This window comes from Castor canadensis, unplaced genomic scaffold, assembly GCF_047511655.1.
Source record: "Castor canadensis unplaced genomic scaffold, mCasCan1.hap1v2 HAP1_SCAFFOLD_66, whole genome shotgun sequence".
NCBI lineage: Eukaryota > Metazoa > Chordata > Mammalia > Rodentia > Castoridae > Castor > Castor canadensis.
In genome coordinates this window covers 127168-142455 of record NW_027395332.1, presented here as the reverse complement: position 1 = coordinate 142455, position 15288 = coordinate 127168, and positions in this window count along the sequence as shown.

The following is a 15288-nucleotide window of genomic DNA, read 5'->3' as shown; positions in this document are numbered from 1 at the left end:
CCTTTTGCTGTCTCCTTTTCCAACTTTGCTTCTGTGATCCATCACCATCAGCGTCCCATGCTACATTCTCTACTTCTCATATGTGGCAGAACCACAACCCCAGCTCAGTCTAAGTCTCTTCCTGTTGTCACTTACATGTGCACACCTGGGACATCATAAAACCATGCAAGCATCTCACTTGACCTTCAAGTGAGCCTTGCACTGCCCAACAGTCCTAAGGCACTGACCAAGGCCAAGGCTGACTCCTGATCTGTGGTCATAGACTCAGAACTTCTCTATGAATCGCCAACACCTCTACTCTGTTGTCCCTTATTTCCCGAGAAAACACAAGCAATCTAAGAGTTCACATAGGGTCCACCTCCACTTGGCCAATGACCCTGTGTTTGGATCCTGGACAGATACTCATTCAACCAATGCCAAACTTCCACCTACTCCACTTGCACCTTCATGACACCACTTCCCCTCAGAATTTGTAGTCTTTTCTTCCCTAATAGGCTCACTGCCTTCAAGCTGCAACTTCTTTGCTCTTAGAAAAAACAACTAGAAGCTGAGGTGGCAACACATTCCCCACATGGGTGGCTGAGCTTTTCCAACCTTTTCACATGGAAAATTCAAGAGTTTACTGGACTATCAGCCACTGTGTCCTCTCCTCCATTTCTTTTCTTGAAAGGCTCTTTTCTGCAGTACCACTGACCTCCAAAGCTGCCATGTGGACAACGAGCTCATGGCCTCACTTGATCACATCATAAGTAGCCTGAGAGCGAAATGAAGATGGAGGTGAAGAAAGTAAAGTACTATTTATGTGTAGTCACCTAAGATTTTATCTATGAAGGTAAAACCATTGAACAATTATGGATTTTTCATCAGAAAAAGGAGGCCAGAAAGAAGTGGCATAAAATTTTTAGGTTCAGAAAGAAAAGAACTGTCAACCCAGACTTCTACATCCACTGTCAGTATGCAAAGATGATCCAAGGTAAAGGAGAGCAGAGAATCTGCTGCAGGCTGACCCAGCCTAAAAGAATGTAAAGGGAATTCTCTAGAGTAAAAAAGAACAATGGAAGGAGGACTGAGACATCAGCAAGGAAAACAATTCATAGCAGACACAAATATAAGTAAACACCATAGGCTTTCCTTTTCTATTTTAGTCCTCTGAATTGTTTGATGATTGAAGCAAAACTATAGTACTATGTGATGTAGAGAAAATATGTAAGACATTTATACATGGAGGAGGACAAAGGAACAAAAACAGAGGCAAAGTGTCCATGCCTCTCTCAAACTCTCAAAGGATGACATGAACAAACTATTGTACATACAAGGTGAAATCACAGCAGCTGCTGAAATGCTGTACAGAGAGTTCCACTCAGAACAATTAATTCAACATGAAATTCCAACAAATGTCCAAGAAACCCTCAGAAAGAAAAAAAATGAAAACAGAAACAAAAAACCCTAACAAGTATAAACAAAAGCAGACTTAAGCTGTAACTTATAATCATATTTAATGTAAGTTTCCTAAGCACACCAATTATTATTTTTTTTAATTTTTATTTTTTTATTATTCATATGTGCATACAATGCTTGGGTTATTTTTCCCCCCTTCCCCCACCCCCTCCTTTACCACCCATTTTGCCCCCTCCCCCCCACCCCCTCGATACCCGGCAGAAACTATTTTGCCCTTATCTCTAATTTTGTTGAAGAGAGAATATAAGCAATAATAGGAAGGAACAAGGGTTTTTGCTGGTTGAGATAAGGATAGCTATACAGGGCATTGACTCACATTGATGTCCTGTGCGTGGGTGTTACCTTCTAGGTTAACTCTTTTTGATCTACCCTTTTCTCTAGTTCCTGGTCTCCTTCTCCTATTGGCCTCAATCTAAACACACCAATTAGACAGAAGTTGCCACAGTGGATTTAAATCAGGACTCAACTATATGTTGGTATATGAAATGTCTAATTCAACAATGCAGATGGGTTGAAAGAAAAAGATGGAAAATGATGTATCCTGTGAACACTGATAAAAGGAAACAGCTGCATTTTCAGATGTAGGCTACTGCATCAACTAGCAAGTAGACTTCAGAGCAAAGAAAATTACTACGAGAAACTCAGAAGGCTAACATGTAATGAAAAAAGGTCAGGCCTCCAAGAAGACATTGTAATTCCCAACACACACGCACCAAACGACTGAGTCCCAAAATACGTAAAGCAAAACCTGACAACACTGAAGTGAGGAATGGACAGATCCTCAGGTGTAGATGGAGACGCCAACATCTGCCTCTCAACAACTGAGAGAAGAGCTGGACAGAAATTTGACCGACTCTAGAAGAATTCCACAGCACCATCAGTCAAAAGCACATTTTAGGACACTTTGCCCAATGAAAGCAAAATAAACAATCCAGTACCCATGGAACATAAAGCAAAACAGGCTTGCACAAAAAAATAAAACTCTACAAACTGAACACAGTCAAACTACGCAGTTTTTCCTAATCCCACAACAGAGTGAAAATGAAATCAGTCCAGAAAGACAACAGAAAAACCTTCCAATATTTGGAAATGAAACCACACACTTCCAAGTACTCCATGTGTCAAAGAAGAAATAACACGACACACCAAAGCAAAGAAGAAATTAAAATGCAACTTTACAAAAGTTGGGGGACATAGCTAAAGTAGAGCTGAGAACTATCCAAAATAGCCAAGTTATGGAAACAGCCAAGATGCCCCACCACTGACGAATGGATTAAGAAAATGTGGTATCTATACACAGTGGAATTTTATGTAGCCATGAAGAAGAACGAAATGTTATCATTCGCTGGTAAATGGATGGAATTGGAGAACATCATTCTGAGTGAGGTTAGCCTGGCACAAAAGACCAAAAATCGTATGTTCTCCCTCATATGTGGACATTAGATCAAGGCCAAACACAACAAGGGGATTGGACTTTGATCACATGATAAAGCGAGAGCACACAAGGGAGGGGTGAGGATAGGTAAGACACCCAAAAACCTAGATAGCATTTGTTGCCCTCAATGCAGAGAAACTAATGGAGATACTTTAAAGTGACAGAGGCCAATAGGAGAAAGGAACAAGGAACTAGAAAAAAGATTAGTTCGAGAAGAATTAATTTAGGAGGTAACACATATGCACAGGAAAGCAATGCAAGTCAACTCCCTGTATAGCTATCCTTATCTCAACTAGCAAAATCCTTGGTTCTTCCTATTATTGCTTATTCTCTCTCTACAACAAAATTAGAGACAAGGGCAAAATAGTTTCTGCCTGGTAGTGAGGGGGTGGGGGGGAAAGAGAGAGGGCAAGGGGGTAAGGGAGGGGGTGGGGGGAAGGGGGGAGAAATGACCGAAACATTGTATGCACATAGGAATAAAAAAAATTTTTTAAAAACCTTAAAAAAAATAGAGCTGAGAAATTTGTAGACATCAATGAACAATTACACAAGAAAAGTTTCAAATCAAAAATCTAGAATAACAAAATCAAAAGAAATCTAATGCAAACACAAGAAAGTATGTAATAAAGTGCAAAAATAAATGAAATTAAAAACAGAATCAACAGAGAAGATAAATGAACCAAACAGCTGGTTCTTCAAAAGAGCAACAAAACTGACAAACCTCTAGCAAGACTGACAATCAGAAGACACAAGCTACTGGTACAAGAATGAAGCCAGAACCCAGTGCTGGAGGCTCAGCCTGTGATCCTAGCTACTCATGAGGCAGAGATCAGGAGAATGGTGGTTCAAAGTCAACCCAGGCTAATAGTTTGTGAGACCCTATCTCGAAAACAGAAATCAAAAGAAGGGCTAGTGGAGTTGCTCAACATGTAGTACCTGAGTGCAAACCCTAGCACTACACACACACACACACAAAAGAATGAAGTCAGGTGTGGTGGCGCACATCTGTGATCCAGCACTCAGGAGGTGAGGCAGAGGGATCACTAGTTTGAGGCCAGTCTGGGCTATGATGCAGCAAGTTCAAGGCCAACCTGGGCTACATAGCAAGACCTGTTCTGAAAACCACAGGGCAGAACCTGTAGATATTGAGAGGAAAATAGGGACTACAACAACCCTACACACATGTGTTTAATGACTCAGATGAAGTAAAGTGATCCCTTCCAAACATAAACTAGTATAATTCACCCAATATGAAAAGGTAATTAATGCAGAAATTGAATAAATACTCTAAAAGATCCCTAGCAAAGACAATTCCAGGCCCAGATGGTTTCATTTGGAGAGTTTAATCAACTATGCAGTGACTTACACCAATTGTACCCAATCTCTTCAAGAAAATAGGAAAGAAGGGACCATATCTCAGTTCAATATCCTTTTGATGGTGGTGGGATTTAAGCTCAGGGCTTAACACTTACTAAGCAGGCACACTGTCACATGGGCCATGCTTCCTGCCCTTTTTGTTCTACTTACTTTGGTGACAGGGTCTCACTTTTTCTCCTTGCTGGCCTTGGCCTTGATCTTCCTATTTTACTCTGTCTGCTGTATCTTGGATGACCAGTGCACCACTGTACCCAGCTGTTAGTTGACATAGGGTCTCCTAAAGTTTTGCTTGGACTGGCCTGGAACCCTATCCTCCTGATCTCAGGCTCTCAAGTAGCTAAGATTACAGGCACAAGGTCAGGTCAATTTTTGAAAGTAATATTACCTTGAAACTAAAAACAAAAAATGACAGTGCAAACTAAAAAAATCTATAGGATGATATCCCCCATAAATAAAGGTGTAAAAATTGTTAACAAAGTATTGCTAAGCAGATTTCACCAATACATACAACTATGTACTATAACTAACCAGGTTTCATTCCAGAGGCTCAAGTTTGTTTCATTATTTGTAAATCAAGCATTGTATCAACTGAAATAAAACAGGCACTCCACAAGATTTAACATCAGTTTAAAATAAAATACTCTCAGAAAAGGAGGAACAACTTCCTCAATTGATAAAGAACAGGTACAAACCCCCACAGCTGACCTTATACTGAGTAGAAGAAAAACAGGGTTTCGTTCTGGGTATGGTGAGTTTCTGTTGACTGATGACACCCAAACAAGGCTGTCCAGTTCATAGTGGATACACAAGAGTATGCATTTGACCTACCTCTAGACAACAGGGAAGGGTGAGTGTCGACAGTGAGCAAGCAGTGAAGGCATTAATGAAACTGAGAGTGAAAAGCTATCTTATGGATTTAGTGACTTAGATTATTGGTGCCTTCATGGAAACATCTTTGATGAAAAAGGACAAGGTAGGTCTCAGGCACAGCTGATTGAGGAAAAAGTGGGCGCAATGAAGACAGATTAGACCTCATGGACAAGCTTAGTCCAGAGAAAAGGAAAAGCTTAGTGAGCAGGAGGGGTGACACTGAGGGACAGTTTTGTTAGGAGCAGTGGGGAGGAACAGGTAGGGAACACGTTGATGATTCCTGACAGGAAGGCTCATTAGGTCACAAGTTTGTCCACTGGGATCTCCACATGGTAGCAGGCCAGCTCAGACTGAAGCAGCTGTGTTTTCCAATCAAAAAGCAACTTTTGCCAGGCACTGGTGGCTCAAGCCTGCAATCCCAGCTACTTGGGAGGCAAAGATGAGGAATATCATGATTCAAAGCCAACCCTGGGCTAATAGGACCAAAGGCTCTGTCTCCAAAAAACCCATCACCAAAAAAGGGCTGGTGGAGGGGCTCCAATGGTAAGGGTGTCTGCTTGTAAATACAAGGTCCTGAGGTCAAACCCCAGTGTCCCCAATGTCATAGAAGCCCTGGGGAGTGGTGCTGCCACTTTTTTTGTTCCTAAATCTTTTAATTCAGTGAAATTAATGGGAACTGAGGGTACAGTGTTCACTTAGATCATCTCTGGCTTTGGACTGTGGGAGTCAAGCAACCCCCAGAGGTGGACAGAGGAAAGACTGGGACTGCACCTCCCGGTGCCATGTCCCCAACCCACGCTGCTCAGGGTAAGGTGGCCTAAGCTGAGACAACCCACTGTCTCTGGCTCCTGTATGGTACAAACTCCGAATTCAATCAGTGTTCAGGGAGGGTGTCTGGGGAGGAGCTGGTGACCATCCCCCATGGAGAAGGATCAGCAACCCTGACCTCTGCTGGCACCTGCTGCCCCTGCCACCCTGTCTACAGCCTCACTTGGAGCCACCAGAGCTGGGGAACGTGCTCCTCACAAAGAAGAACCACCATGACCCTTGACTGCCAGCCAGGGTCCACCTGTGGATCCTCCCAGCCTCTGCTGGACCCCAAGCTGGGGACCACGCAGTCCCCTGCCCGCACTCACAAAGAATCTCAGCTTCTTCTCTGGGGGCGACTTCCTCAGCCAGCCAGAGCACACCACCTGCCCTCCGTCCATGGCGAGAGCGCAGCAGCACACGGGCGAGGTCTGGAGAGCGAGGAGCAGAGGGCTGGGCCACGCGGGCGTGCGCATGCGCGTTGCCTCCCGTAGACCCCCCCCACCCGCCGGAACTCCCTCCCGCGCCCACAGCCGGAGCCCCAGGCCTTGCACCCGGCTCAAGGCTTTCGACCCCCCTGGCCAAGGCGGGAGGACAAGGGGCCCCCAGCTGCCCTTGGTGAGGGTGGGGTGGACAAGGGGTGCACTCTTCCAGGTAGATGGAGTTTTCTTGGAGGGTCAACTGGGAGGGAAGTTGAGGACGGCTGAGCTTCTTACCCATTCCTACTGTAATGCTCCAGTGGGTGAGGATCCCCCCAAATTTGGTGACCTTCTTCCAAGCAAGTCACGATCTCCAGCAGCCCTTGGAGGGAGAAAGAAGGGAACACCCCCTTGATGCTACAAGCTTTTGTGGTGGTCTTTGCCTCCAGCATTATGTCACACAGCCACCAAGCAGACAGGCAGTGGTACTTGCACTTCACAGGTAGCCAAAGTTCCCAGATGTGCAGAGCCAAGTTCTAAGTCAGCGGTGTGGGAAGTGGGGAAGGGTCCTGCTTGTCTATTTGCAGTGTATTTTTTACAGGGGGGCCTTGAAATGTGACAGTTGCAGAGTGTGACACCCCCCTTCCAAATGGCCTTAGAAAGAAGCTCTTCTTAGCTTTCCTGCCTTTCTCACTACTATCAAACTGAATTTGTCTTGAGTCTCTGTGCTAGAAACGTCCATTTAACTAGAAGTCTCACTCAGGTGAGACTCTGTAACAATCTGCTCAGTCTCTGCGAGGCTGGGTGGCAGTGATTCAGAGGAGACAGCACTTGCCATCTTTGTATCCAGTTAAGCTGTTCTGTCCTCACTTCTGTGTTCAGGGCATAAAGTGTACATCACCATGTTCCCACGGGAGTTCTGTGCCCCTGTCCTGATATAGTGGATCTTTTTACCTTGTTCAAATAAACTGCTGAATTGACTTTCTCTAAGGGTTCCTGTTAACATGACTGTAGGATGAAACTAAAATTTAATTTTAACACAATTATGGATCTGAGTCTTTCTTTTATGCTTACAATAATATGTTAAACAAATCTAGGAGTGACACTGAAAATAAAACTGATCACATAGGGTTTGTGAGGCATATTGTACTTTTTAAGATTTTTGCCTTTAAGCCAGCACTTGGGAGGCTGAGACAAGAAGATCCAGGGCAGACCGAGCAAGCTTGAGTCAGCACTGTAGACAGAGTGAGAGCCTCTCTCCAAAACACCACCACCACAAGATTTTCCCTTTAAAACAAGTAAGTGTAATTATTTTGAAATGAAGGATTTAAAAATTAGTTAGTGGCATATATACAGAAAAATAACTTTGAAATATTTAAGTGCAGAAAATCATATTGCCCATAGTCTACGGTTTTCAGCTTTGACTGATTTTGGCCAGTTTTGCATCCAAATGTCATGCTTGTAATAGAATGATTTATACTTAATTTTTTTTTTGGTGCCATCCATTGAATGCAGGGCCTTGTACATGGTAGGAAGCCCTGTGCCACTGAACTATTCCCTCAGCCCCTAATTTTAATTAACACAGTTCTGGTCAATGTCATCATAGGTAATACCGGTAGTTTGTAATGATGTTTGTTTAACATTTGAAGCCACAGTCTTACCGCCAATCCGCTGGCTGGGGTTGGTTTCTGGCCAGATTGGAGTACTGGGTAGGGGAGGAAAAGCACTTCTAGCTCTGGTAGTCCCGGTCCTTGAGTGTCCAAGGCACAGGGGCTGAACCCAGAGCCTTACAGCTCCCAGGCCTGAGAGCTAAGAGCCCATTGCTTCAGCTGTAGGTCGTGGCTCTAGGCACTCAGCTGGGAGGTTAACTGGTTCTGGCTTAAGTAGAAGCACTTGGAGGCGGTGGGATCCTTGGCTTCCAACAGCAGTGGACAGAAGACAGCAGCAAGCAACAGGCAACACCTGAGAGAGAATAGGTAGAATAGCTAACGGGCCCCAGGAACATTCCACTCGGAAGCAGACCCAGTAACATTTTATCTTGCAAAACAGCTTTGCACTCAAGGTTGCACAAAATGTTTGAAATCACTGAGGATCTCTCAACGTCTTCCCCAGACCAGGAAAAAAATGTTTTCTTGGAGTTTTTCCCTCTGGCCTGAAAAGGGGGGGGTGAGGAGGGAGGCAGCAGGGACCTAAATGGGACAGTTGGTTGCCCTTGATGCGAATAAGGCAAACCTAGCTCTGCGATCTGTGCTTGCCGTGATGGCGATCAGCCATGAGCATAGCTCATTTCATGCACCTAATGATCATGTATGTTGAGCCATATTTAGAACCAAGTCTATAAAAACCCTAGGCCTCCCTTCCCAAGGGAGCTTTTGCTTGTTTGATTCATAAACTTTGCTACTTTTACACTAACCCGTTGTGAAGTTCATTCTTCGGCTTCCCGAGACCAAGGAAGAACCTGGAATGCCAACGCTCACCACTGGGTCAAAGTCTTTAAGTTGGTTACAATTTACTGCACATCATTAGTTGATGTGATAGAAATAAGAAAATCCTAACAGATCAGAGAAAGTGCAGATAACTCACTTCTGAAAGGATATAAATTTATTATAAAACCAAAGTTACCTTTGACCTTACTTTGAAAAATTGATGGAAACACAACACTCACATAGATTATTACATCAGAGAAACAACATTCTCAGTGGGTGCCATTTAAGTGCCTTGGGCAGATAGCATTTAGATTCTTAATGTTCTGTATGGTCCTTCTTTGAGTGTGACTCTTTACAGAGTCTGCTGGGAATTTGCTGTTATTGACCCAGGACAGCACTGCAAACCAGAAGACGAGTGGCTACTTTAGGGTGGGTGCTTGGGGAAGGCAAGCTGAGGCTGAGTCACTAAAGTGAGCCATCCTTGAGTAGCGCATATGGAAACGGATCCAGGATGGGAAGAGCCAGAGCCAGGCCAGGAGGCAACAGGAGATTGGAGCTTTGTTAGATGAAAGGAAGGCCTGGGTGGTCAGAGGCAGTGGATGAAGGAGAAGAACACAGAGGTAGCCAGAGGCCAGGTCAGGTGGAAATCTGCCTGTGGTTGTTAAGAAAGGGATCAACATGGCCTGCTTAGAGTTTTGCATCACCCTCTGGCTGCTGAGTGAAAATGAACTGGTGGATAAATGGATCATGGTAGGTACAGGAAGTTCTCTTGCCCCCCCCCACCTTGTCTTTTAGCATCTCTGTCATCTTCCATTGTGTGATGACTTATTCAACCACCAGTGGAATCACACATATTTGGCATGTGGGTTATAATAATTCTTCTGTGAATATCTTCTTCACGAGTCACTACGCTTGCTGTTTATTTCTTCTGCTGATCGTCCCCGCTTTCCGTTTTCCTTTCTTTTGCTTTTGGAGCGGTGCAATTATACCCAGGCCCTGTGCATGCTAGGCTGGCCCTCTGCCATCCCCAGATGAAGGCATCTGCTTCCTAGGCCCTTCTTTTTGTGATATGTGTGTCCTTTCCAAGTTATGTTTCCCTAGTTTCATTTGATCAGAAATTTCCATTGTCAGGAAACCATTGTAGGCCAAGAGACCCCTGACTAGAGGCCCCTCCCTGGAGAGGGCAGGCAGCTCCATGACAGGACAAATGCCAGTGGCTGATGATTTCCACAGGACAGCGAGAAATTAAGTCCTGGGTGGGTGGCTTGTTTCTTTATGACTTTTTTTGTGGGAAGGGTGTGAGGATCCTTACTGAGATCAAAGGGTTAATTGATCGCATCTCAGTTCACAGCCCTTTATACATAACTGGGTCACGTAAGACACCTTACTATCTTTATGTATTCCCTTGTTTTCCCAACTCGATTGCCTTTTCTTTCCTCATCCCCCCAGTTACGCTGTGCTTTATTAGTAGTCTTTTACTGCTGTGTGTTTGCAAAATGTGGATTGTTCTGGAAGCTGTTAAAGATGCAGACTCTGAGTCCATCTCGCTCCATAATGGTACTGTACATCTTCAAAAGAACTAGTGTCAGAACCTCAATCCTTACAAGATGCTTTGTTTCATGCTTATTAAAGTTTAAAACAAACTTGATACACAAAACTACCTCGGTGCTTCTTTTACCATTTGCGTTTATGTTTGAGACACAGTCATGCTCTGTAGCCCAGCCTGGCCTCTAACTCACAGTCTTCCTGCCTCAGCCTCCTGATTGCAGGCATTACAGACGTGTACCTCACATCCCACCTGTTAACCATTTCTGTTATGAAAATTCAAACACAGGTCGGCGTTGAAAGAACACTACCAGTGGCCATCACCCAGAACTTGCTACTGGCATTTTACTACAATTGCTTTATCCCAGTGTCCATGTTTTCATCCCCTATGCGACCACGAGTGCGTCTTATTTTTGGTATATCTCATGGTATAATTTAGATGTCAGCAATCTTTCTTTACACACTTCAGCTTGTCAGCGTGTATATCGCTAACTCGTGTTCAGTGTTTGTTAGCAGTTGTGTGTGTGTTTTGCTGGTATCGGTATTTGAACTTGGGTCTCGCACTTGCTAGGCAGATGCTCTGTACTTGACCCTCACCCCCTGCCCCTTGTGTTTTTTTCTTTTTGGCTTGGCCCTCCTCTCTGTTAATGCCTACTCTCCAGGGCTGCTGAATGATTCATGTGGTAGAGTGCCTGTCTCGAAAGCATGAGGCCCTGAGTTCAAACCCCAGTGTTGCCAAAAAGAAAATAGAATTGAAAATGTTTACCTTTCCTCCTTCCCTTCCTTCCACATGCTAAGCAGGTGCTTTCCCAGCAATCCATGCGCAGCCCTCTCAACGCTTCCTTTTGAGAAGCAGCTATTTCTGCCTTTACGTCTCTCTGTTTTATAATTTTCCTTCAACTGATTTTTGTGTCAAATCTGGTAACTTGCTTTGGGTTTGTAAGTCTTTAGTGTTCTGCTGGTTTACTTTTCTGTACTTACGCCAGCACTATATGTGCAGCACCTCTTGCTATGCAGTTGCTGTCATTTTCAAACAGACTGTGTTTACACCTATGAGCATGATTACTGGATTGTGTGGTCATCTAACTTAGCTTCATAAGAAACTCTTCCAAAATTGCTGTACCATTTTGTGTCCCCCAGCAGTGGATAAGAATCGTTTTGCTCTACATCCTTGTCAGAGCTCGGTGTTTTCTATTTTGCTATCCGAATGGTAACGGGTGTGTAATGTATCTGCAATAGGTTTTCTAATAGGCATGGGACATCATTTCAGTGTGCTTTTCAGCCACAGCTCCCTAGTTGCTAGCATTACTGAGATCTGCTCATGTGTGGTTTCACTCTCTGTATATCTGCCGTGCAGTGTGTTTGCAGAGATTGCCTCGTTTTTAAGCCAGTTGTTTCACTGTAACCGAGTTTTAAGAGTTCTTTGCATAATGTGCCTGAAATCCTTCATCAGAAAATGATTTGCTAATACACTCACCCCATCTACGGCACGTCGTAGATTTTCATTGTCATAACCCTCCTGTTTTCCATGCAGTAAAATATTTTCACTTTGACGAAGTTCATTTTCTGAATTTTAACTTTATAAACGGATCATACCTCTGGTATCATATTTAAAACCCATCGCCCAAACAAAAGCACAGAAATATTGTCTTGTTTTCTAGGACTTTGACAGCTTAACTTTTTACCCCAAAGTCTATGATCCATTTTGCGTTAGTTTTTATATAGGGCATAAATTATGTGTAGAATTTCATTTTTTTGTGTATAGATTTACAAGTATTCCAGTGCCATTTGCTTAAAAACATGTGTTTTTTCCATTGGATTGTCCATATAAAAACTCAGGAGAAATGTGTTTTTTGAAGATAGTTTGTTTCTAGATCAACTATTCTGTTCATTCACCTGTGTGTTTAATTTTTCACCAGAACCACAGTGTGTTGCTTATATAGTAAGTCTTAAAAGTGATGATGGGGCTATCTTTCCTTTGTTTTTCTTTAGAATTGCTTATATTCTTTAGAATTTCTGAAATTTCTTTCAGAAAGCTTAGAGCAGTTTTCTTTAGAAACTATGGGCTGGGCACTGATGCATCATTCTGCAATCTTAGATATTTTGGAGGCTGAGATTGGGAGGATTGCATATTGAGGCCAGTCCTAGAGACCAGAACAAATTGGACTAGAGGTGTGGCTCAGGCCATAGAACACCTGCTTTGCAAGTATGAAGCCCTGAGGTCAAACATCAGTACCACCAAAAAAAGAAGCCATTGAAGGTTTTATATTGCCTTTCCCTAGAAATTCTAGAAAAGTTGTAAATAGCTAATAAAATGCCTTCTTGCTCACATTTTGGTTAGTTTCCATTGAATCAACAGAACACATTCAGGGGATTTTACATCTGAATACTACTGAATTTTCCAATCCATAGACACAGTGTGCCCCTCATTGTTTAGATTTTTGTTCTTTTCTTTTTTTAATGTATTACTAGGATCAGGGTCTTACTATGTTGCACAGTCTGGTTTGTAACTCATGGAACCAAACCATCCTCCAACCTCAGCCTCACAAGTAGCTTGGGCTACAGGGAATGCCCCATGCACCTGGCTTCTCTGAACTTTCCTAAAAACAGTGTTTGTACTTTTGAGCATAAAGATTCTGCACAGGTATTTAGTTGTGGTCTTCATGGTTAATTGAGGTTGTTATAAAAAGCAGTGACTTCTTAATTTCAACTTCTCATTCTTTTGTAGTGCCACTTAGGCATACCACCAACTTTTAACCTGTGTCTTTATTTTGCTAAACTCATGTGTTATTAAACACAAACATTTCAAATGGTCTTGGGATTGTTCTTTATAAACAATCATGCCATGTACAGAAATAAGTCCAGTTTTCTTTCTTTCTTTCAATCTGTCTGCCTTTAGCTGCAAAATATGGAGTTTTTGATTAAGGTGCTGGGGATCTGACCATGGGCCTTGTGCATGCTGGACAAGTGATCTGCCACTGGGCTCCACTCCAGCCCCAGCTTATCTATTCTTGAGTTAGCTTGAGAATTTACGACTTCTGTGGAATATGTTAAGGTACAGAATTTATCTAAATAAATTTATTTATTTAGCATTTTTTTCTTTGGGATTTGATAGTGAGATCCTCTTTTGTTTCTGACATTTGTAATGTGTCTCGTCTAACCTTTTTCCTGTACATAGATTTCATTTCATGTGGGTAAATACCTAAGAGCACAGTTGAATGATTGTATCATAAAAGTATGGTTAGCTATGCAAACAAAGTGACTGCACCATTTTGTGCCCCAAACAATGATCAATTAAAGTTCCCATGGTTTCCACATCCTCTCCAGCTTTGACTTCTCATTGCAATTCCATATTTATCTTTGATTCCTGAGACAAAACAAAGTTTCATTCACTCTCATGTTATCTACATCTAGTTCAATATCTGGGGCCTACAGGTCAGAAACTGCTGCAGTTGGCAGGCGACTGATTGTCCTGGTTTGCATTGTGCTCTGGGGGCCTTTTGCCCAGGGAACACTGTGGAGATGGTCCTTAGGATAGCATGAAACTGTAAAGAACAGTTACTACAGTTCTCATGTGTGAATAAAGAGATGTCTGGTTTTGTGCACAATCATGGATGTTTCGATTCAATTTTTGAGTTCTCATAAAGGGGAATTCAAACAAATACCTTAACCAGCTTGTTGTTTTCTAGAAACTCAGTAAGCTGAATTGTGATTGGGTGAATGTCTTCTATTTCAGGGACCACTGTCATCCATGGACTAGTGTGTGGATTTTATGTGGAAGGTGTGGTGGCCATTTGACCCTGCACAGAAGACCTTGTAAGCGGTGGGATGATGGCAACAACAGACACCTGGTGTCCCTGTGTGGGTGCTCCTCCACTATGGAGGAGTGTGTACAATCCTCAGGCCTCCCCACAATTGATGAAAGCTTGGGTTCTTCTGTGAAATACTTAGTAATGTTAGACTTTCACACTTCAAGGTCAGATTTTCTTAGTCGCCCACTTGCATGGGACACCAGCATGTGCAGGTCAAATAGTCTTTGCTTTGCCAAAGTGCAGCTACATCACACCATCTGTGAAGCAAATCTTTCCAGTCCCTGAATCCCAAGCAGTTTTGGTGTAGGTTGTCTATGGCTGTGTGTTCAGCAGGTATCAAACTCCAAACCTGTCTTCAATCTGGAACAAGGAGAAGAACGGTGAATGGTGCAGGCCCAAACCCCACACAGGGCCCTGAGGTGAGTGGTGGAGATGCCTAGATCCTTTCCCTCATTCAGAAGTGATGGATTCTGATGTGATGTGCCCTCTCACTGGTACTGTTTTTCTCCCATTTATGGCCCTGTTCTCCCACGATCTCTTAGTCCCTGTCTCTCCCTGGCCCTGTGTTTTCCTTCAGACTTCTAATAGTGGGCCCAATATGCTTTCATACTGCACTGTGATAGTGAGTTGTGACTGGTGAAGTTGAAATGGACGGTGTTAAGAAGGTGTGTAAAGGGAATTTTCCCTAGAAAAGAAGCAGACACCTGAGGAAAGCCACCTTGTGCTTTTTACCCTTTCCCGTTTTTATTGCAACAGGAATGGTGTTTGTAGATACAGTGGCATTCCAGGACCCAAGTGCCTCTTGAGGATGTGCAGCAGAGAGATGGAGTGACCTGGCTCTCTGACAACTCAGGAGCTTCTGTTCCAGCTTAGGACACCTGCATCTGGTTGTTTATCACAGGAAAGAAAGATGGACCTCTGTGTTTGAGCCACCTTTGTTGTTTTTGGTAGGAGGGGAGTTGGTTCTGTGAGGTGTAGCTGACCTTGATCATAATTGGAACACTGTATGCTGGGAAGGTTTGTATTAGGAAATCTTTTAATGTAATTAACCACACTCCTATGTCCTCTGAGAAGGCAAAGCTCTATCATATAGAATACAAAAGTTCAATCCTAAAGGAAATATGATATATCAGATTTTA